At 37.5% G+C, this 24,909-nt stretch overlaps 1 protein-coding gene across 11 annotated transcripts in view; it reads left to right on the forward strand.

The window, feature by feature from the left end:
- Window positions 1-24,909, forward strand: part of TRIM9 (tripartite motif containing 9) — a 260,580-nt gene that overhangs the window by 4,288 nt on the left and 231,383 nt on the right. The gene's annotated exons all lie outside the window — the stretch shown is intronic.

Consider the following 24,909-nt stretch of genomic DNA (forward strand, 5'->3'; position numbering starts at 1 on the left):
AGCACAGAAGACTTCACCAGAAGCCAGGGCCATGCCATTGAACTTCCCAGCCTATCACACCATGAGCTAATAACAATAACGTATTTGTTTATAAATTACCCAGCCTCAGGTATTCTGTTATAGCAACACAAAACAAAGTCAGTATAGCTAAAGGTTTGTCAATTATGTTGACCTTTCCAAAGCACAAACTTTTGGTTTCATTGGCTTTCTCTAACATTTTTCTATTCTCTGCTTGATTATTTCCATTCGTGTTTATGTTTTGGGTTTAGTTTGCCCTTTTTTACCTTCATCATTTTAAGATGAAAAGTATGATTATTTATTTCAGATCTTTCTTTTTTTAATATACGTGTTTAAGCTCTAAATTTCCCAACACTGCTTTAGCTACATGCTATAACTTTTGTTATGTTGTGTCTATCATCTCATTCATCTTAAATCATGTACTAATTTTTCTTTTGATAACCCTTTTTGTCCATTGGTTATTTAGGAGTATGTTTTTCATTTTCACATGTTTGTGAAATTCCCAAATTTATTTGTTATTAATTTCTAATTTCATTCTACTGTGGTCAGAGAATATACCTTGTATGATTTCAATCTTCTTAAAATTTATTGAGATTCAAAATGTATGGCCTAGTATTTGGTCTATCCCAGAGAATATTCCATCACTTGAGAAGAATTTGCATTCTTCCAGTGATGGGTGTTCTATAAACAGATGTCTGTTATGTTTAATTGGTGTATAGTGTTGTTCAAGTCTTCTAGTTTCTTGTTGATATTCTGCCTACTTGTTCTGTCCATTATTGAAAGTGGAGTATTGAAGTTCTCTAAGTATTGCTGAATTGTCTATTTTTCTCTTCATTCTGAAAGTTTGTGTTTCATATATTTTGGGACTCTGACATATATCTTTATAAATCTTATATATTCCTGATAGATTGACCCTTCTCATCATATAATTTTCCTTCTTCATATCTAGAATTTGTTATTTGCTTTATAGTCATTTTGCCCGATATTAGCATAACCACTTCAGCTTTCTTATTGCTGCTATTTGTATGATATATCTTTTTCCATCCTTTTACTTTCAATCATTTATATTTTTAAGTGTGAAAAGTGTGTCTCCTGTAGACAGCATATAACTAGACCTTTTTTTTTTTTAATTTCTTTTTATGTGGTCTAACAATGTTTGTCCTTTGAATGATTATATATTTAGTCCATTCACTCAGACACAGAATACAGTGAGAGAGTGAGCTAGAGGTGCCGTGGCCACTCACAGACACTCCTGAAAGAGATAGCAGCCATGGCCGTGACCAGCTGGCACTCAGGGCATTTTTTCAGTATAGATTTAAAAACAGAGGCTCTGAGTCAACACACTTATGGATAATGATTAAAGGCCAGGTTCCAAGGCCTAAAGCACACACCATTTGTAGGTGATAAATCTAATCCTCCTCCCCTCAAGATCACCATCCGTCTTGTGAATGATCAAAGATTAGTTTTAGGACCACATGAGTAAATAAGTTATTCAGATGAACTTCCACACATTCTCTAGTTATTTGCTTTTCTTTATCAACTAAAGGTAAAGGGATTTGGCTGCCTTCAGCAGAAACTTCTACTGAAACTATGCAAACCTCTTGGACTTCCAAAAAGGTCTGTGACTATATTCTATAATTTTACAATCTATCCAACCATCCTGACTGATCTCCCACAACCTATATATCCCTTCTGCAGAAAGTCTTTTCTAAGCTAATTAGTTTGGGTATGATGGCTTCCCTGGTACACCCTCTGAACTTCTAACTTCACATTTATCATACCATTTTGTATTTGCCTACTTAATTATGTCTCCCCCAGAAGATTGTGACTCCAGATTATGAACTGTGTCTATCATGTTTATCATTGTTTCTTCGGTACTTACAGACCACTGGTATTACCAGATTCTGCAGGCCAATTAAATCTATGGCCCAAAGAGTTAAAGACACCAAGATTATATAAAAACATAGAAATTCTATGTGCTTAACTCAACAGACATCAATGTCTCTGTGTGTACACACACACACACACACACACACACACACCAGACACACATACACATATATTAAGTCATATATACATACACATATAAAGTCAATGTAATGAAATTTTTCTATATCTTTATAACATAAACATAAATGGAAAGTAAGATTCCTTTTACCTTTTAAGTTTTTTAAATTTAGAAGTAACCAGTACTTGCAACACTAGTGATCACACATGGCTGTTAGCCTGATAAATCAGAATGGCACTTTTGGAAATAATTTGGCAATATATTTTAAGAATCAGAAATATGTTCATACAGGCTGGGTACAGTGGCTCATGCCTGCAATCCCAGCACTTTGGTAGGTCGAGGCAGGTGAATCATTTGAGGTCAGGGGTTCAAGACCATCCTGGCCAACATAGTGAAAGCCCTTCTCTACTAAAAATACAAAAATTAGTTGGACAGTAGTGGTAGACACCTGTAATCCCAGCTACTTGGGAGGCTGAGGCAGGAGAATCACTTGAGCTTGGGAGGCAGAGGTTGTAGTGAGCTGAGACTGAGCCACTGCACTCCAATCTGGGTGACAGAGTGAGACCCTGTCTCAAAAAAAAAAATGTTCATACGCTCTGGAACCTTACTCTAGGTACTTTATCATATGGAATGAACTGAAAAGTCAGACGTTTTCCCAACATGTATGTGAAAAGATCTTCATATATGTTCAGTATTACAGATGAATAAGAAGAAAGATATTATCTCACAGATAATGTAGTAAACAGTATCACTGACATAGTGAAAGGGGAAAGGCTTTTGTATTGTATATCAGCTTGCGAAAGAAATCCTTTGATATTACATAGTGACAACGAAAGACTATCACTAAAACTAGAAACAAAACACAACCGGAGAAGCATGAAGCCATGTGTCATCACAAAAGGACATAGCTCTTCAGACAATCTCCCAGCTCCATAGGCCAAGATTAGAACAATTGACTAGTCTCTTCTCCCATCTAGATGCAGTAAGGCAAAAGTAAGAGTTATTCGGAATTTATGAGATTGGCTTTAAAATTTAACTTTAAAGAAGCTTATTAAATATTTTATAATGTTCTTGTTCATGCATAAAATTTTTAAATATAGCTAGAGAAAAATCTAGATGTTGAAAGGGATGTTATTTAAAACACTGAATTAAAGTATATAAACAACATTTGGCTATCTGAAAGGTTACTAAATCACTACTGTAATTATGTGACAAGTTACGGGGATTTGGAGCTCAAATTAGTTTAATATATGTTGTTATAATTGTCAAAAAAAAGCATGAATAAAACTGAAGCTATAGACATCGGAATTAAATTATGAAGTCTGGTTAGTTTCAGGAGAACAAGAAGTATGTGCGCTTAGCATTAAAATTTCTGGCACAAGTAGCAGCTCTTCCCATGAAGATGGCCCGAGGCATAGAAGCAGATGATAAATGATGCAGAGCCAAGATAAGAAATGCTTGAACCAGACCAAGACAGGGATGGTTATCTGAACACATCTGGCCATGGATAGCATTGTTTCCCTGCCCATGAGTATTAGCAGTTAATAAAGAACAATATTGCATGTTAATTTATAGTTACATGCATTAATTATAGTAGATAAATACCAAAATGTATATATGTATTCTGATATAACACATAATTATGTGTTATACATAATTTATACATAATTATGTCTTAGAAATTTGATAATTACAAAAAATGACCACTTAATCATTTCAAAAAATTGAAGGCAACAAGTCAATATATGTTAGGTTTTTAGTATTCCCATTGTACATAAGGTTTGGACCCAATAGTATAAGGACCATCTGTTTTTACAAAAGCCTAATATATTAGTTATGTCTTGCTGCCTCAAATTCTCTCAAGATTTAGTAACTTAAAACAACAGTAAACATTATCTCTCACAATTTCTCTATATAAGTTAGAAGCGGCTTAAATCCTGGTGGTTCTGGCTTGGTTCATGAGGTTGTTGTCAAGCTGTCAGTCAGGATGCAGTCATGTGAAGGCTTTACTGGTGCTAGAGGATCCACTTCCAAAGTGGATCTCATACTGTTGGCAAATCAGTGTAAGCTGTTTGTGGGAGGCTTCGGCACCTTTCCTTATAGGTCACTCTCAGGATTGCTCGACGTCTTCATGATTGGCTTCCTCCAGAGCAAGCCATCTGAAAGAGCAAGGCAGAAGTTGCAATGTCTTTTATGGCCTAGCCTTAGAAGCCACTTATCATCAGTCCTACTGGTCTGAACAATTGAACCTTCTTATTGTGGGAGAAGACCACACAGGCATATGATGCAGGGAGACAAAAATCACTGGAAGCCATCATGGAAACTGGCTACCATACCTAACAGCTTCATTTTGATGGTCATCCTAGCTTATGTCTGGTAGTCAAGCACCTGGTTTGAGAGTCAGATGGAACAGCTTTCCAATCTTGATTACACTACCTACTTAACTCTTTCCAATCCTCAGTTTCCTCATCTGTTGCATGGAAATGACGGATCTACCTCCTAGATTTGCTTAAAGAAGTAAATGAGCTAGCACACAAAGAATGATTTTTTTTTTTTTTTTCTGACAGATCATGTTATTTCACAGCTCAAAATTCTCCAGCGGCTCTCCATCAGACTTAGAAATTTAAGATCTAGTAGAACCTGATCTAGCAAGCAACTACTATGCTAATCTTGTTTCTTTTCAATGTCTCCCTTTCTCACTCTGCTCCATCCACTGGCCTCCTTGTTCTTCAAACTTTCTTTTTTCTTTTTTTTTATTGCATTTTAGGTTTTGGGGTACATGTGAAGAACATGCAAGATTGTTGCATAGGTACACACATGGCAGTGTGATTTGCTGCCTTCCTCCCCATCACCTATATCTGGCATTTCTCCCCATGCTTTCTCTCCCCAACTCCCCACCTGTTGCTGTCCCTCCCCTCTTTCCCCCTGACAGACCCCAATGTGTGATGTTCCCCTCTCTGTGTCCATATGTTCTCATTGTTCAACACCCGCCTATTAGTGAGAACATGCGGTGTTTGATTTTCTGTTCTTGTGTCAGTTTGCTGAGAATGGTGGTTTCCAGGTTTATCCATGTCCCTACAAAGGACACAGACTCATCGGTTTTTTTTTATGGCTGCATAGTATTCCATGGTGTATATGTGCCACATTTTCCCTGTCCAGTTTGTCATCAATGGGCATTTGGGTTGGTTCCAGGTCCTTGCTATTGTAAACAGTGCTGCAATGAACATTCATGTACATGTGTCCTCATAGTAGAACAATTTATAATCCTTTGGATATATACCCAGTAATGGAATTGCTGGGTCAAATGGAATTTCTATTTCTAGGTCCTTGAGGAATCGCCACACTGTCTTCCACAATGGTTGAAGTAATTTACACTCCCACCAACAGTGTAAAAGTGTTCCTATTTCTCCATATCCTCTCCAGCATCTGTTGTCTCCAGATTTTTTAATGATCGCCATTCTGACTAGCATGAGATGATATCTCAATGTAGTTTTGATTTGCATTTCTCTAATGACCAGTGATGATGAGCATTTTTTCATATATTTGTTGGCCTCTTTTGTAAAGTGTCTATTCATATCCTTTGCCCACTTTTGAATGGGCTTGTTTTTTTTCTTGTAAATCTGTTTTAGTTTTTTGTAGATTCTGGATAGTAGCCCTTTGTCAGATGGGTAGATTGCAAAAATTTCTTCCCATTCTGTTGGGTGCCAATTCACTCTAATGACTTTCTTTTGCTGTGCAGAAGCTGTGGAGTTTGATTAGGTCCCATTTGTCTATTTTGGCTTTTGTTGCCAATGCTTTTGGTGTTTTGGTCATGAAGTCCTTGCCTATGCCTATGTCCTGAATGGTTTTGCCTAGATTTTCTTCTAGGGTTTTTATGGTGTTCGGTCTGATGTTTAAGTCTTTAATGCATCTGGAGTTAATTTTAGCGTAAGGTGTCAGAAAGGGGTCCAGTTTCTGCTTTCTGCACATGGCTAGCCAGTTTTCCCAACATCATTTATTAAACAGGGAATCCTTTCCCCATTGCTTGTTTTTGTCAGATTTGTCAAAGATCAGATGGTTGTAGATGTGTGGTGTTGCCTCTGAGGCCTCTATTCTGTTGCATTGGTCTATATCTCTGTTTTGGTACCAGTACCATGCTGTTTTGATTACTGTAGCCTTGTAGTATAGTTTGAAGTCCGGTAGTATGATGTCTCCAGCTTTGTTCTTTTTGCTTAGAATTGACTTGGCTATGCAGGCTCTCTTTTGGTTCCATATGAAGTTTAAAGTGTTTTTTTTTCCAGTTCTGTGAAGAAGATCATTGGTAGCTTGATGGGGATAGCATTGAATCTATAAATTACTTTGGGCAGTATGGCCATTTTCACGATATTGATTCTTCCTAACCATGAGCATAGAATGTTTCTCTATCTGTTTGTGTCCTCTCTTATTTCGTTGAGCAGTGGTTTGTAGTTTTCCTTAAGAAATCCTTTATGTTGTTAGTTTTATTTCTAGGTATTTTATTCTCTTTATAGCAATTGTGAATGGCAGTTCGTTCTTGATTTGGTTCTCTTTAAGTCTGTTATTGGTGTATAGGAATGCTTGTGATTTTTGCACATTGATTTTGTATCCTGAGACTTTGCTGAAGTTGTTTATCAGTTTCAGGAGATTTTGGGCTGAGACGATGGAGTCTTCTAAGTATACAATCATGTCGTCTGCAAATAGAGACAATTTGACCTCCTCCTTTCCTAATTGAATACCCTTTATTTCTTTTTCTTGCCTGATTGCTCTGGCTAGAACTTCCAGTACTATGTTAAATAGGAGTGGTGAGAGAGGGCATCCTTGTCTAGTGCCAGATTTCAAAGGGGATGATTCCAGTTTTTGCCCATTCAGTATGATATTGGCTGTTGATTTGTCATAAATAGCTTTTATTATTTTGAGATACGTCCCATCAATACCTAGTTTATTGAGGATTTTTAGCATAAAGGGCTGCTGAATTTTGTCAAAGGCCTTCTCTGCCTCTGTTGAGATAATCATGTGGTTTTTGTCTTTGGTTTGGTTGATGTGGTGAATTACGTTTATAGACTGCGTATGTTGAACCAGCCTTGCATCCCTGGGATGAAGCCTACTTGATCATGGTGGATAAGCTTTTTGATGTGCTATTGCAGTTTGCCAGTATTTTATTGAAGATTTTTGCATCTATGTTCATCATGGATATTGGCCTGAAGTTTTCTTTTCTTGCTGAGTCTCTGCCGGGTTTTGGTATCAGGATAATGTTGGTCTCATAAAATGATTTGGGAAGGATTCCCTCTTTTTAGATTGTTTGGAATAGTGTCAGAAGAAATGGTACCAGCTCCTCTTTGTATGTCTGGTAGAATTCAGCTGTGAACCCATCTGGTCCTGGGCTTGTTCTCAAACTTTCTAAGCCTCTTTCTGCTCAGCCTTTCTACCAGCTCTCCTATCTGCCTGGAATGTTTTTTCCCTATATATTTTCATGGGTCATTTGCCCAGTTCATTCAGGTTTCTACCTAAATTTTACCTCCTCAGAGACCTTCTCTGACTGCTCCTTTCATTACATTATTTTTTAAATTCATAACACTTACTACTACCTGGTATTTTATTATATACAGTTGACCCTTGAACAACACGGGTTAGAACTGCATGTGTCCACATATACATGGATTTTTTTTCCAACCATATACACTATTTGCAAGGCCCAAAACCTGCATACGTGGAGAGCCAAATTCCACATGGTTGACTGTGAGACTTGAGTATGTGAAGATTTTGGTATTGAGGGAATCCTGCAACCAGTCCTCTCTGTACCCTGAGGGATAACCATAACTGTTTGCTAATTTTGATTATTGTTGCTCTCCTTCACTAGTATGTCAGTTCCATGAGGACTTTGTCTCATTCGTCATTTCTAGTGCCTAGAAGTGTGCCAGTCTTACAGTTGGTGCTCCATAAATATTTGTTTAAAAATTAAATTATGCATGTAAATTAGCCCATTGCTTGATCCACAGCATCACAAGGGTTCAATAAATGTTCTCTGACCTTATTATCATCATCAAAATCATCCTCATCATTTCCTTACTAACCAAATATCTCATATGTCTATGATACTATTCTCATTTACTAACAGTAAGTAGTAATGCTTTTAAAAGAAAAACTGTAAGCATATAGCTATAGTTGTGCATGCTCTGATAAGAAATGAAACTGAGAAGTGCAAGGGAAGGATTTATCTCCTATCAGTGACTTTGTTTTTTTCAGATGGCCCTCCCTGAAAATTGGTCTTTTCCAGTTAAATAACTAGGCTTTCCTCAGGACAAATGAGTGATACTTTTTGAAGAGTTCATTGAGTTAGAACACAATAACCTCTGAGAGAGTATAATGTAAATCAGACGTAAGCAATACATGGGGAGAAGGGAGATTTTAAAGTATCAACTACCATGCACATGTATGTTTGTGTTAAAACTTTAATAGACTTTAAGTTCTCATTGCATAGTGAGAGTTCTATCATTTTCAGTTAGTCATTTCACTTTATTCATAAAATACAAACTGAAAGAATCCTTTAAAGATAGATTCTGCAATTATGCCTGCCTCAAATGAAAATTGTAATGAGGAATCTGGCATCTGATGGGTAGGACAGGGGTTGGAATAGGGTGGACAGCACCCCGTGAAGAACTTTGCCCTAGCTAGAAACAATTCTAGATAAGTTACATGATCCCAACTGTTTCTTTGATTGTGCAATCTTTATTATTCAGTTATTGCCATTTCAGCCTTTTTTTGAAGTGAGCATTGTGACCACAAGCTATTTACATATTTGACTTTCTTATTAAATTAACGTTTGGTATCTAACAGGTATACATCTCTAATGGCCAATGTTCAAGGAATGTACCAAGGCAGAAAAATTGCAACAGTTAAATAATAATGGTGGTCTTAATAAATAATCATGGTTTGCTATAATTTTATGTTTTGTTTTTCAGATTCAGGCTTGCCAGTATAATCTAATTCAGGAATATGAGAATCTTCTAAATTAACTCCTACCTATATGCTAGTTATGATTATTGTTCTTTTCAGACAAATTGAATATTAATACAACCTTTCCAACTTTTTTCAATTTGGAAGACAAACAGTTGTCAGGGAAAACCATATATTATATATACCGGCCATTTTAAATTATGTAAGACTTCACTCCTGAGTCTTTAGTGGTTGAACAATGTGCTGGATCATTCTAGGTCAACCTCTGAAGCCAAGGATCATGTTTTTTGAACTCTACAATGTTTGGGGTTCTCCTATAAGGTTATTAATTTCTCCCTGTTCCCTCCATTTGCCCCTTACATCCCCTGCCAAATCAGATCCTCATGCAGGGCTGCTTTCCCTTTATGGTACCTTCAGATAAATTAGGAAAGGGCATCTCTTCCTCATGGCAGAGGCAAGGGCACCTAATTTGTTAAGAACAGTGGCCAGCACACAGCATTCTGCTAGCAGAGCACAGACTGAATTTGAGCCCCCACTCAGCCATTGGCTGGAGGCCCCAGAGCACAGCAGCATGCATTGGAGACTGCTGGTGTCTCCAGTATTATCCTAGGAGATGACAGCCCCACTAAATCATATGGGGTATAACAAATATTAGCTGAGAGGCAGTCTGGTGCAGTGGAACTACATAGTAAAGTGCTTGGTAGTGGAAATTCTAAAGTCAAATATCTTGGCTTTGAATCTCGCCTCCACCAACTAATAGACTGAGATCTTAGACTAGTTATGCAATCTTTCTGTGTTTCACTCTTGGGTTATTGTGAGGCTAACATGAGTTAATATCTATAACATACTCAATACACATCATTTATTAACATATGGTAGCATGGAAAATCTAGGAGAGTTGTTCAAATATTGCTTCCTCATGCAATTATGAGCAACTAGATGAAAGTACAATTCCATCTGAGAAAGCTTAATACCTTCCACCCACCCTTCCTGGAAGCTGGTAGACAGCACAGAATCATTCAGCAAGCATTTGAACACTGTGCAAAATGGTAGACAAAAATATTTTAAGAGACAATGCTTACCCCTCAAAATATGTTCCCTAATTCTCAAAACAATTGAAATAAGAGAATATTGTTTATTGCCCTAAAATGTGACTATATTAGGAAGCATGACATAGGCCTTCTGGTTTACCAGAATGAACATATGCTTTAGAAATAGATCATCTTTGAATCCAGGCCTCCTCATAGGAAACTATGGTGGCTCCCAGTAGTCCACAGTTTAAAGTCCAGATGTATAACTTTCAATATCTTTGAGAATCTAGCTGGCTCCCACCTACCCTTCTGATGTGGCTGTGTCCCCATCCAAATCTCATCTTGAATTCTCTCTTGTTGTGGGAGGAACCTGGTAGGAGGTAATTGAATCATAGGGGTTGGTCTTCCCCATGCTGTTCTCATGACAGTAAGTAAGTCTGATGAGATCTGATGGTTTTAAAAACGGGAGTTTCCCTGCATGAGCTCTCTTCTCTTGCCTGCCATCCATGTAAGATGTGACTTGCCTCCCAGCCAAGTGGAACTGTGAGTGTGGTAAATCTCTCTTTCTTCTGTAAATTACCCAGTCTTAGGTATGTCTTTATTAGCAGTGTGGAAGCAGACTAACACACCTTCTATCCACTCCCCTAACCCATGAATCTTCAAGTGCAAACACATGACAGTTCTTGCAAGTTCCACAGCCTTCCATTACAGATCCTCTGCTGTGATGATTAATTTTATGTGTCAAATTGGGCCATGGGATGCCCAGATATATTTGTTCAAACATTATTCTGGGTGCTTCTATGGGTATTTTAGGGTGAAATTAACATTTAAATTAGTAGATTGAGTAAAGCAGATTGTCCTTTCTAATGTGAATAAGCTTCAGCCAATCAATTGAAGGCCTGAATAAAACAAAAAGGCTGACCCTCCCCGGAGGAGGAAACAATTCTTTCTGCCTGATGGACTTTCAACTAGAAAATGGGATTTTTTTCTGCCTTCAGACTTGAAATGAAACATCAACTCTTCTGGAGTTTCAAGCCTGCAGGCCTTTTGACTAGAGCTACAGTATCAGTTCTTCTGGTTGTCAGGCCTTAGAACTCAGATGGAAAATGAACTATCAGCTGTCCTGGGTCTCAAGCTTGCTGACTCACTCTGCAGATCTTGGGATCTGCCAGACTCTGTAATTACCTAAGCCAATTTCTTATAAGGTTTATCTTTTTATATATGTATATGTATATGTATATGTATATGTATATGTATATGTATATGTGTATGTGTATGTGTATGTGTATGTGTATGTATATGTATGTGTATGTACATATATATGCATGCATCCTTTTGGTTCTGTTTTTCTAGAGAACCCTGACTGATACATCTGTCTTTATATCCAGTGTTCCCTCTGTCAAGACAACCCTTCTTGCTGCTTTTGTCCAGCAAATTTCATTCATTCTTATGTAAACATATATATTTAGTTTAAAGAATAACAATAAAATAAATATGTACTGACCCTCCAAGTTAAGAAACAAATAAAATGTCATTGAGCACTCTCTATATGTTTTTAAATCAGTATTTTTTATTTGCATTTTAAAAGCATAAAGGATAAAGTCATTATATCACATCTCACTTGAAGAAACCAAGGAACTTAACTGTGAACTAAAAGCTATAAAGGTTTCTAGTCACTCTATAGAGGTGCTATTAAGAATTAATCAAATGCAATTTGAACGGTTTAATACAATGGAGAAAATAATAGGATTTCATTATTTTAAATTTATAAATTTTATTCCATATATTGCTTCTTTTTAAAATCTACAGCATGGATTCTTTGTTTAAAGTAAATATGGATTTTGTTTCTTGTGTTTTGTTCCGGTGTCATTATTTTAATGTTTTTCTTGACTGATATTAAGGAGCCACTAGGTGGCAGAGGCTGCTTCTTTTGATTACAATGAGAAAATACTTTGAAATAATTCAGTGGAAAACAGGTTTTAGAAAAATTTTAAAATCACATTATAGACTTCATAAATACATTTGCACTAGTATCTCATGGCTCTGACTTCAGCAAATTTGATCTATTGGCTGTATTGTAGTAATAATGATGATGACAACAACAACAAGAATAATAGATAAACCACAAAGTCTTACTGAGTGCTTGTTAAGTACCAGACACGACTAAGAGGTGTTCACAGATTATGCTGTTTAATCCTCACTGCAGCCAGATGAGGCAAACACTGTTAATCTTCATTATGCAGAGGAAGGAACAGAGTCTTGAAGAGGTCAAGTAGTGCCTAGGTCATTGATAAGGAGCGGAGGCTAGATTCCAACAGGTCTGATGAATATCAGAGTCTGAGTGATTAATAGCCCCACTTCACAGACTCAGAGCTGGGAACATTTAAAAAAGTTTTTTTCTTTTTGTAAGTCTAAACCACTTTATGATGGAATTAATTTTAGACATGTATTGGTTTCAGGCATATTGTCATGTTTTCAATGTCATGTAATAACTATCAATGAGCTTAATCCTTAAAGTCCTTATGAAACAAAGAGTTTATTAAGGTCTTATACAGTTATATAGGTCACCTTCTCATCTCTTTTTCTTTTCTTTTTTTTTCTTTTTTTTTTTTTTTTTGAGACGGAGTTTCGCTCTTGTTACCCAGGCTGGAGTGCAATGGTGCGATCTCTGCTCACCGCAACCTCCGCCTCATGGGCTCAGGCAATTCTCCTGCCTCAGCCTCCTAAGTAGCTGGGATTACAGGCACGCGCCACCACGCCCAGCTAGTTTTTTGTATTTTTAGTGGAGACGGGGTTTCACCATGTTGACCAAGATGGTCTCGATCTCTCGACCTCGTGATCCACCTGCCTCGGCCTCCCAAAGTGCTGGGATTACAGGCTTGAGCCACCGCGCCTGGCCTCTCATCTCTTTTTCTAATCATCATGTTTATTCCCTCAGAACCTTGTTTCCATTATGTTTGTATGCCTTTAAGAGATAATTATCAGTGAAAGCCAGGTTTTTCCTATTGACCTTTCTCTAGCCAAAATTTTTAAGATCCCAGCAACAGTGACATTGGCAAGAACATTATGATGGTGTCAATGTACATATGTAAAAATAAAATACGATGACAGAGCTGCTAAAAAATTAGTTTTTCCAAGTCCAATGTGCTCATCTTCAGGAAAGTACATCATATTCTAAAGCTTCAAGCTGATAGAGCCATCCATGTTAACAAAAGGACATTTTTCTTTAATTCCTACATAATACTTATGTAGGAATTAAATGATATAATGGAAAAGGTAAGAGATTATGGAGATAATAATGTTAGCTCAGTGTGGTGGCGTTCGCCTGTAATCCCAGCTAATTGGGAGGCTGAGGTGGGAAAATTGCTTTAAGCCAGGAAGTGGAGGCTCCAGTGATCTGAGATCATTCCACTGCACTCCAGTCTGGGTGACACAGCAAGACTCATATAGACATACACACACACATACACACACACACAATTGGTAATGTTAAGAAGCTTTGTGCCAATATGTGACTGTAATTTGCTGCTGCTGTTGTTTTTGAGATGGAGTCTTGCTCTGTCTCCAGGCTGGAGTGAAGTGGTGCAATCTCGGCTCAGTGCAACCTCCACCTTCCAGCGATTCTCCTGCCTCAGCCTTCTGAGTAGCTGGGGACTACAGGCACATGCCACCACATCCAGCTAATTTTTGTATTTTTAGTAGAGACGGGGTTTCACCATGTTGGCCAAGATGACCTTAATCTCTTGACCTCAAGTGATTTGCCCGCCTCGGCCTCCCAAAGTGCTGGAATTACAGAGATGAGCCACTGCACCTTGCCTGTTTTATACATGTGAAACAGGGCAGTGAATGTATAGAAATTTCACAGGACTATGTGACTCTTAGGAAATATCACAGGGCTGGTTCTCATTTCGTTAATTGGTAAAGATTTACTTGGTATCTTTATCCTGTGGTTCCTTTCTTTTTTCCTTTTTTGGGAAACAGAGAAGCAGTGAGTAGATGATATACCATACTTACACAGATGTTATTTGAATAAACAAAACAGCGTCTCCAAATCTTCATGTTCACAGATGTGAAGTTAGGACTGCAGGGTAAAAAGAGGAAGTTTACATTTCATTTATCTTTATTATATGTTAAGTTATAAAATTGTCCTCAAATCATCTAGATTGAATGATATCTTTTTTTTTTTTTTTTTTTTTTTTGAGACAGAGACTCCCTCTGTCACCCAGGCTGGAGAGCAGTGGTATGATTACCGCTCACTGCAACCTCTGCCTCTTGGGTTCAAGTGATTCTCATGCCTCAGTCTCCTGAGTTGCTGGGATTGCAGGAACATGCCACTATGCCTGGCTAATTTTTGTATATTTTGTAGAGACAGGTTTTGCCGTGTTGCCCAGGCTGAACTCCTGAGCTCAAGTAGTCTTCCCACTTAGGCCTCCCAAAGTGCTGAATGATATCTTACACTATATTCATATAATGCCTTCTAGTTTAGAAGATGCTTTCAAAAAACATCAACTTTTTTTTTTTTTTCCATGAGATGGAGTCTCCCTCTTGGAGTGATTCTTCTGCCTCAGCCTCCTGACAAGCTGGAATTCTAGGCACATACCACCATGCCAGGGTAATTTTTGTATTTTTAGTAGAGACAGGGTTTCACCATGTTGGTCAGGCTGGTCTTGAACTCCTAACCTTGTGATCCACCCACCTTGGCTTCCCAAAGTGCTGGAATTTATAGGCGTGAAAGATCAGCTTTAAAAATTTTTAAAACCATGTTTTGAAATAGAGAAGTAAACAGATTCAAATTGAAATTAGTAGTTCACTGGATATTGGTAGTTTGTTGGCTGTTAAATGTGAAACTTATTTGTATTATTATTTAGTGGTTTTTAAACTTTTCATTAACACTTTCAAATTATAATAGAATTAAATGAAAATTCAGAAATAATTCTGTTTCATTTGGTTTAGTCAAACTTAAATGTTTAGTATGGCTGTATATTTTAGATGTGCCAGTAAGTTGTGAATTTATATGTGTATCATTATACAATAAAATAAGAGTCAAGACATTTTATGTTTGTACCTTTCTCTCCTCTGAACCTCCTTAATGTCTTTTGTTTTACTGCTAAAAATAGCTGTTTTTCAGTACCAAGAATGCTCATTTGATTGAAAATAATTTAAACAAAAAGGGGGCAGCCTTAGCAAAGGCTTAAAGGTTAAAAATATTTCATATTGTGTAAAACTGCTTCCCCTTCCTCATTGTACTAGGATAAGTAAGGCTAGCTGCCGTGACAGTCAAATCTCAAAATGTCAATGGCTACATACAACAGAAGTTTACCTTTTGCTCTCATGCAAAGCCTAATGATGATATTCTGGGCTGGATAATAGCCTTCATTGTGGAATGTGGACAGTTAGGGAACCTGTCTCCTTCCTTTAAGATGGAGCAGTAGAGCCCATCTGCTAAGGATATCAGAGTTTGTTGCTGGATCCTCTGCATCCAACTGGCAATTGGGGTCTAAGAAAATATGGAGAATCACATAGGAAGTTTGTATGGACCTTCCAGAACTGGAAATGGCTGATGTGTTTCTGCCCTCATTCTGTTGGCCATAACTCAGTCATGTGCAAGGGAATGTTTTTTAGCTATGTGGCCAGGAGGTAAAGGAAAAGGTTTTGTTGAACATCTAGCAGTTCTTGTCTAGCCTGTGGTAGTTGTCCTATGGAAGATGTTTCTCAGGCAACTCTGACGTCTTGCTTATGCAGAAGTTATTTGGGTTTGGGGCTGCAGGATTTTCAGGCCACATCCGTGCCCTGCTACCACTCTTAATCTTTGAACCTTTAGAGTAGATTATCCTGAAGTCTTTTACTGACAGGTCTCAAATATTACGTTGCTCTGATGGACTTAGGGGCTGACAGGAGTTGTGTATAGGCATGAAAGATGGAAAATGACATTTATGTAGTAGCTGAAACGGGTTCAGATTTACCTGACTCTGCTGAAGCTACTTCCCAAATCCTCTAGTAAGAGCTTGACCACTATCCTCTCAAGCTCTCCTCTGATTCCTATTTCCCATTGCCTTTAGCATGGTCTGGACCCCACTTCTGGCAGGTGGTGAACTTGTGATCACTGTGGTCAGCATTCATTAGTAGAATTGGTTCCAGGAAAAACTGAACAAGAAAATTAATAAGGTTGTATAGGTTCATTAAGCAGATCTATTAATAAATTGTTCAGTGATATTTGAAATAGATTAAAACATTATTTTTTATTTTTATTTTTTGCTCTGAAGGTTACTGGTGCCTAGCACTGAATTTGGTAATTGGTTTACTTGGTTATTAAAAATTACATTCAAATGTATCGATCAATGTTTTAATCTTTGAAACTGAATATAAATTTAATTCTGTTGACTTGTTTTATTATTGTTACTATGCACGCCACAGGAAGCACAGCCTTTATAAATTCATAACCTAAATGAATTAGCTTCTAAGCAATTAATGTTTTTCTACATTTAGTTGCTTTAAATGACTTTTGAAATGATTTATATTTTTTGTCAAAAATGAATATGGATTTTTTTACTTGCTTGAATTTCATAACTATGCAGCCCAAAACTACAGGTTATAAACATAAAATTAATTCATATAGGATGAAGTAATTTATAGGATGAATAGGCTATATATTATTCTGTTCTAAATTTTCAAATAATAATTATTATTATTTCAAAATATATGCATAAATTGCTAAAAGTCATGACAGAAATTTGCTATTTGTCAGTGTAGTGTTAGTAATGGTTATGACCAGTTAACTCTTATAGATAACTCTTTGTTTGAATGATAACATTTTTTCCCCTAAATATTCTGTCTGTCTCATTTAGAATTATGACTCACTCAGAAATCTCTGTGGAGATTCTGGAGAAAATATGGATTCAACCCAATGACTAAAAAGTTTTGATCAATTCACTCATCTTAGCCAGAAATGACATCTTATGATAACTTTAAGAAGAAAAGTAAATTTACATTGCTGTTCTCCCCGAAGTGTATACAACAAGATTCTGCAGGTTGAGCTTGAGTTCAGATGCAGCCTCCTCCTGAGACACATGGAGGGAAACAGAAGTTCTCTTTAGCTTGGTAAGATCTCTAACCAGCATTCCACTCATCCAGGCTAAAGAATCATCATCTCTCCATAAAGCTACCCTCTCCACCAGAGTAGCCACAGTTAGTAATTAGAATGTAAACAGAGGTGAATTCAGTTACTGGGACCTGTTTTAAGTAGGTACTTCTCCATCAGAGTAGCAAAACAGCTTTGGAGCCTGAGCTTGTTATTCCAGCCCTGCCATTCACAAATCATGGAACCTTAGGCAAATTCCTAAACTTCTCTGCTCCGCAGTTTCCTTTTTACATATAAAATGAGGATAATAATAGCACTTATTTTGTAGGCAATGACATGAGAGCTTATTACTATTTACAAAAATCAATTGTTAATTTTTAGGAATTTAAAAAGAATTTATAGAATTTACTAAGTAAACTATATCAAATTAAAGGCAATAAATACTTAAAATTTATTTTCTAATTATTTGACTACATTTTACCGTTATCTCTGTTTTCTGGAGTTATTTATATCTGTTGTATGTATCTGTATGGTACAAATATCATATAATGATGAGCTACTTATTGGGCTGCTGTGAATCTTGGCCCAGCTCCCGTGTTCGGTGATATCAGGTTGGTAGCTTGAAACTAGCAATGGTGGAAATTGGCAAACACTACAAATCAGGCTTTTTTTTGAGAGAGAGCTGGTTGTTAAACTTTTACCAGTAAACTACTATTCATAGTGTTTTTAGTATTTATCAGCCTTAAAAAATGTTAAATATATTTATGTTATGTAAATATGTAATATATATACTTATATATTAACATGTACATACGTTTTACGTATATATGTATAAACAAAACAGCATAGTTTTGAGTAAGTTCTCAAGATCTATTAGCCATTACTACTTCTGAGTTGTGTTTATTTCATTTTTCATTCTATATTCTTTCCTCCCTTTCTCTTTCAGTTCTATTTCTTTTCCTCTCCTTTCCCTTCCTCTGGCCCCAAACCTAAAACAGTGGGTATGGGGAAATAGAAGAATTACTGGAAATTATTCTAGTTTCCCTTTCTTTCATTTAAATGTCTACTGACTTGATCTGAGACTATGTATATCTGACGTAGCACTGGATCTCCAGCCTGAGCAGTGAGCCTGCCACACAGTAGCCCTCAAATAGTCCCTGCTCTGCAGATCCACCTGAGGGCAGGCAGCAAGAGTGTTGAAGAGGCTGTGCAGGACACATGCAGAGTCTTCCTTCTGTGCACTGTCTCTCTCATATGCCCCATTTGGTTCTAGAAAGTAAAGCTTCAGTTAGGAACTGCTTCCTTCCAGCAATGTTGCCCTTCCAAGACCACCCCCAAGATCACTAAAAAGGTTTTAGAAAAATGTTCTAGTGAACATAATAGATTAAGTAACTTCAAACAGCTGTAAATAGCAGTGGACTATTCAGTGAAGAAGTATGCAAATATAATAACTTACTAAGGTGTTCATTTGCCTCCAGTCCTGGAAACTCTTCATCTTGGCCCTTCTTCCATTTTATATGCCTAGTCAAGAGCTTTCCTTTGTAGTAATGTAGTAATTGTTATCAAACTGGCTATGGTTTTCAGAATCAGATATTCATCCTATTTGTCAATTCAGTGACCTACTTTGGCTCATTTTACAATAAGAAATCCCTCTTTCCTCAAGCCTGTAATCCCAGCACTTTGGGAGGCCGAGGCGGGTGGATCACGAGGTCGAGAGATCGAGACCATCCTGGTCAACGTGGTGAAACCCCGTCTCTACTAAAAATACAAAAAATTAGCTGGGCACGGTGGCGTGTGCCTGTAATCCTAGCTACTCAGGAGGCTGAGGCAGGAGAATTGCCTGAGCCCAGGAGGCGGAGGTTGCGGTGAGCCGAGATCACGCCATTGCACTCCAGCCTGGGTAACAAGGGCGAAACTCCGTCTCAAAAAAAGAAAAAAAAAAAGAAATCCCTCTTTCCTGTGGCCTAATTGAATTTTTATTAATTTGCCTTTTAATGAAGAACTTTGAGATTTAGTTTTATCATGTCTTTGTTGTACTTTTTAAAAAAATTATAGGTTACTATTTTGCCCTAATTCAAAGTAACAGTAGTATCTGAATTTTGAGTTTCTGTTAAGTAGATAAAAATATCAATTTGCTATGGTTCATTTTCCTATAATTACACTTTTAGTAAACAGAGTCCTTAATAGATTGTAAAATTTAAAGAGAACTACCCATCGGATTTTTATGCATATGAATTTTGCCACAATCCTCATTGACCTTCCTAGTGCTCTTTATTATCAAAAGAGTTCAGGAATCTATAACCAGCTATTTTATTTATGCTACTGGAACTAACTTATCTAAAAATGAAAACTTGTACCATCAGATAATTATAGATAAAGAAATGAAATTCAAAAATAAAACTTTTAACGATCTAGTCCCTTAAATAATAAAAAAAAAATTAAACATTTAATCTCAAGATTTCGCTGCCCAAATCATCTTCAGTAGGCTGTGGATTGGCATTAATCCATCCTCTGGGACACCTGGGTTTGCTTTTTAGGTTAAAGGTGGTTCGGCACCTGGCTCATAAGTGGCCCTCTGCAGCAGTAAATTAATTGTCTATGCAGCCTCTGATATTGTCCCAGCTGCAAAACAGATGGTGCAGTGAGCAGAGGGCAGCTGTGTTGGTCCTGCCCCCTGGTTTCATTGCTTACAGGCCACAAATCTTTCTGTCTCCTTCCTTCCCTTTCTCTCCTTACACTTATATTTACTTCCATTTATTTGCTACTGTGGGCTCAAAAATATTTAATCTCTGCCTTCCCAACCACCAACAGATACCTGAAATATGAACTTTGTTCCTGTGTAATATAATAATTTCCACACATAGTTGAAAAAAAAGTTCTTTGAGTTTAAGGAAAAGGCCTGGGCCAGGAGTCTCCTGAAGAGCAGGTGTTATAGTGTGTTTGAATGCTGGGCCATCTGCTAGGTGGTGAGAACCCGCTGGGTGCAGCTGGCTGCCTGACACTTCAGGGTGTCACTGACTAATATATTACATGAAATATGTTAACACCATAGTTGTAGGAAATAGTGTCCCAGTATGATGTGAAGCTGAAATTTTAAAGGTAAATCTCTAACCTGTTACACTTCTGTGAGACTTAAAGTGTGTCAAAATGAGACTTAGAGTGTGTCATATTTGGGAGTTTATGATTTCCATTCATTAGACAACCTGTTGTGTCTCTTTTATGCTATGAAGATCCAATGCTAATATTTCAAGATGTCAGATTTCCTCTCCATGAAATATAATGCAAACAAATAATATTCTACCCAAAAGCACATCTCCCAAAGATAAGACTATCCCTTTAGTAAAAGATTCTTCCATTCTAACCTGAAAATTTTTATAGTATTACCAGAATTAAATTCTACTTCGTGAAGGTAGTATATATCCAAAATGCATTACTTTGTCTTGACTTCCCTTGAATATGTTTCTGTCTTCTGGAAGTTCTTATTCATATTTTTTAGGGGAGTCGGTGTAGACAGCCATTATCTACTTTTTTGAACTGTTTTGTGTTATCTGAGTGATCTGTCTACTAGTCTTACGTCTTTCAGAGAAGCTCAAAAGTACTGGTAGTGCTCTCCATCTTAAGATACAGCTGACAGAAACTGAAGGAAACACTTTACAAGTACCAGGGGGAAATGTTTACTTGGATTATCTTTCCTTCCCAAAAGGAACATACTCTCTAGACACTGGTAATAGACTGGGAAATATAATCTGAGTAGCAGAAACAACTGGATCTGTAATAAATTAATAGCTCTTGGTGAAATCTCTTCTCCACGAAGGAAGTCTTATATGAAAACAGTGTACCATTTTCTGTGTTTTCCTTGGTCAGACTTCTCCAGTTCTCTCAGGAAATAAACAGATGAATTTAGGTAATGGACTAATAGTTCTACAGACCAGATGCATCGTTGATAGCATTATTCATTTGTGAACATTTAGTGCAACTTTCTTCTCAAAACTCCAGTCATAGTCTGGGGCTTTCATCTCAAAAAGGGCACAAGAGCTGGAATTAGACCCTTGGGAGTTCTGGCAAGTTGGGAAGGATATTTCATAAATCTATTCAGATGCCTCCTGGCTCTAGTTTGGTCAGTCTGATCATCAAGACAGAATCATTCCAGACCTTCAGGCAGTAGCAGTTGGGATAGAGGAAGAGGAGGGACAGGAGAAGAAGGGAGGGAGCAGCCACATCCCATGGGAAGAGCCCTTCTGAAACCGGAACTAGAGGGAAGGGGATTTCTTACAGACATGTCCCGTGTCCCGGGGAGACCTCATCTACAAAAAGCCTACATGAGGGATGTTGGGACATTAGTGACTCCCCAAGTAAATAAAATGCCAACCACTAAGCTGAAGACCTGTTCCTCTTCATAAAATGCCACGATCTGTCAGCAGATAAGTTGGGCTTCTTCTTTAGCAATAGCCTATGACGATAATCAACATTCAAGATAATTATCACTCATAAGAAGTAAAATAACATTTCAAGAATTTGTTAGTCACTCCTTTGTTATGGCACATGATTCAACAGAAATTCTGGTTCCCGCTGATGACATGCAGGGATTATTAAAATTAGATAAACTAAAAATAGTTCTAAAAAAAAAACTGAAGATGTTGCATACATCTTACCAAAAACAGAAATCTGAGTTGTGTTCAGAGGAGGTATCTTTTATAAAGCAGGGAGAGATGTAAAAATAGAAATGTGAGCAATGGCTCACAGACAATTTCATGTCATTTTGATTTGAGAACAAATCGTGCCACCATATCTCTATCCTTAAAAAAGAACAAACCCTGCCTGAATGGGAGTATGGGCAAAAGTGATTTATGAGGTACTTTTGAAGAAAACATGCCTTCTGGGAAACAAATGAGAAGTAATCAATGAAACAGCTATAAACAGTGAATATTAAAATTCAGGAAAGAAAATCTAGACCAATATAAATTGAAACATAAGTATGAGATAAATAGGTAAGGAAACTTAGGGTTGATACTTAATCTCAGGCTCTTTGTACTCAAATAACCGTAACCAAGTCAGTTGCAGCTTTTAAATTTCTAACATAGATAACATTTATTGCAATTTCCATCTCAAAACTAAAGTCATAGTCTGGGGCTTTCCTCTCAAAAAGGGCTCAAGAGCTGGAATCGGACCTTTGGAGGTTCTGACAAGTTGGGAATAATAACTTTTCCAACATAGATAAATTGTATGACAGTAACCTGACCTGAATTTGAAGCAGTTTTGTCTTTGTATGTTCAGTGTATTTAACAACAATAAAAATCTCCAAGAAAAAATTATTCACCAAAAGGAGGTCTCTTAGCCACCTAAAACCTTCAAGTTTAGAAAAATTGAGGTATCTGAATTCATCTTTAAGTATATTGTAGTTTTAATTACTCAAGAAGCCGGGTTCTAGGTGTTATGAGGTGCTGTCTACTAGTAACTTCTGAGCTATCAAAAGAGATGGGTGTATCTAATATTGCATCAGATATTGAACATAGGAAATGCTGAGCCCATTATCATTTTTATGAGTAGGGCTATGAAATAGTAAGAAAAGTATATATTTGGTCACTGCCCCCAGTTCCTGGCACAGAGCTCCTAAAACCTTGTAATTTCCTGAGCAATAGTGGTAGTAGGTGCATCTTTTACTCAAATATTTGTCTTTGTCCCTAGTTCCTGATACAAAGCTCCTAATCCCTTGGAATTTCCTAGGTGATAGGGGTGTCTTTTGTTCTAACAAAGTGACTTTTTTGTGGTCTCCTGGATGGGTGGCATCCACCAGAGAAACCAAGCCATGATTAGAAGTTTGACACTCTCTGTCCCACTTCTCATCCTTCAGAGAAGGAAGAAGGCTGGAGATTGAGTGAATTGATCATGCCTACATGATGAAGCCTTCATAAAAATCCCTGAACTACAGTGATGAGAGAGCTTCCTGGTTCAGCAGAACAGGTGGAGGTGCCTAGAGGATGGCACATCCAAAGCAAGCATGGAAACTCCATGCCTCTTCCTTCATACCTCGCTTTATGCATCTCTTTCATCTGGCTGTTCATTTGTAGCCTTTGTAATGTCCTAGATAATAAGCCAGTAAATGGTTTCCCTGAGTTCTGTGAGCTGCTCTAGCAAATTACTTGAACCCAAGAAACAGGTCATGAGAACCCTAATTTAGAGCCAGCCGGTCAGAAGTTCCAGGGACACGGACTTATGATTGTCATCTGAAGTGGGGACAGTCCTGTGGGACTGAGCCCTTAACCTGTGGGATCTGACTGTAACTCCAGGTAGCTAGTGTCAGAATGAATTATACGCCTAGGTGGTATCCATTGGACAAGTTCTTGGTTAGTGGGCAAAAAGCCACACATTTGGTTTTAGAAGTGAAGAAAGTATATTGTGTGACGAGTGTGAGAGTAGGAAAAACAGTTTTTGTTTTTGTTTTTTTCTATGTATAACAAGGTCCCTGGTGGCACATTTCCTGGGCAGGGTAGAGATGCGATCCTTCATCACTTCCTTCGCCTCCTCTTGCCACAGCCTTCTTGCCTACCACAGCTAGCCGCCATGTGGTCTCTGGCACAGCGTTATGTTCACATGACATTAAAAGCAGACAAGAGTAATGGGGAATTAGTTCCAGTTGGGGAAGGAACCGGACTACTCTTCACAAGATGTGCCCCTACTCCTGACCTGTCTGTGGCGTGGCTCCTTCCAGACCTGAGCAACAGGTGGGCTCTGTTCTCCCTGTCCTCTGGCATGCATTCTGGTTGCTGGGATGTATTCATTCAAGGAAGAGGGGCACACTGTTCCTACCATGACTTAAAAAGGTCATGTTTTCCCCAACTTTTACTGAGAGAGGGCTGCTGAGCTCAAGCACTATTGAAACCAAAGAACGCGCACAGCTAACAGCTAGCTGACCAGCAGTATGCTTACTATGCCTCAGAGTCCAGAATTTCTGATATTTAAAAAAGTACACTCTATTCATAGTGGTTTAGCCAAGAAAAATGACTATTTCTTTCTCATTATGGAAAAAGACATTTAGACTTCAAATGTGATAAATGCATGAACTGGCTCAATCATTAATGTATCTTAAATAACAAAAAAATTGTATACAGATTAAACTTAATTTTCCATTGGCATGTCTTTCTGTTTGAGATTTTTATAAAGAAATAATTTTTTTTATATTTTATATTTGTAAAACATAAAATTTTATATTTTTGATATTAAGATTTTCCAAAATTTCCTAATAGAAATGATTCCATTTTCTACAAATCTATTAAAAGCAATATGCAGTCGTTTCTTCCCCATTTTGCCCTCTGCCTCTCAAGGCCTGTGGAGATCTACCAGCCATTTGAAATTTAGCTTTGAAAAGCCTTTTGAGCTCTTTCACCCTTCACTTCACGAGGGATATTTAATGTGTGAGTTGGTATGTTCTACATTCAACCACTTGCCATTTTTATTGGGGTTTTCTTCTGAAATTGTATGATATTTATTGGTTTTTTTTTATTTCCCCTATGTGAAAATAATATGATACATTTATTAGATACACTAGGACAAGAACAGAACTAAGTACTCCAACCCTACTGCAGCATTACAAAAAATCATCCCTTCACCACAGTGTAAGATTTAAAGACAACCTGCCCAAGGATGCACATGCTATAAAACACAGCAAGATTGCTGCTGACCTGTCAAGTACTTCCAGTCTCTACCCAGGTCCTGCTGAAATACTGGTGGTCCCAATTAGTTTTATTGAAATAAATCTTTAAAGAAAAAGATAAAGCATTTAAAAAGACAAATCAAAATGCTTCAGGAACCACATATTCAACACA

This window comes from Saimiri boliviensis, chromosome 2 (assembly GCF_048565385.1).
Source record: "Saimiri boliviensis isolate mSaiBol1 chromosome 2, mSaiBol1.pri, whole genome shotgun sequence".
In the NCBI taxonomy this organism is placed as follows: domain Eukaryota; kingdom Metazoa; phylum Chordata; class Mammalia; order Primates; family Cebidae; genus Saimiri; species Saimiri boliviensis.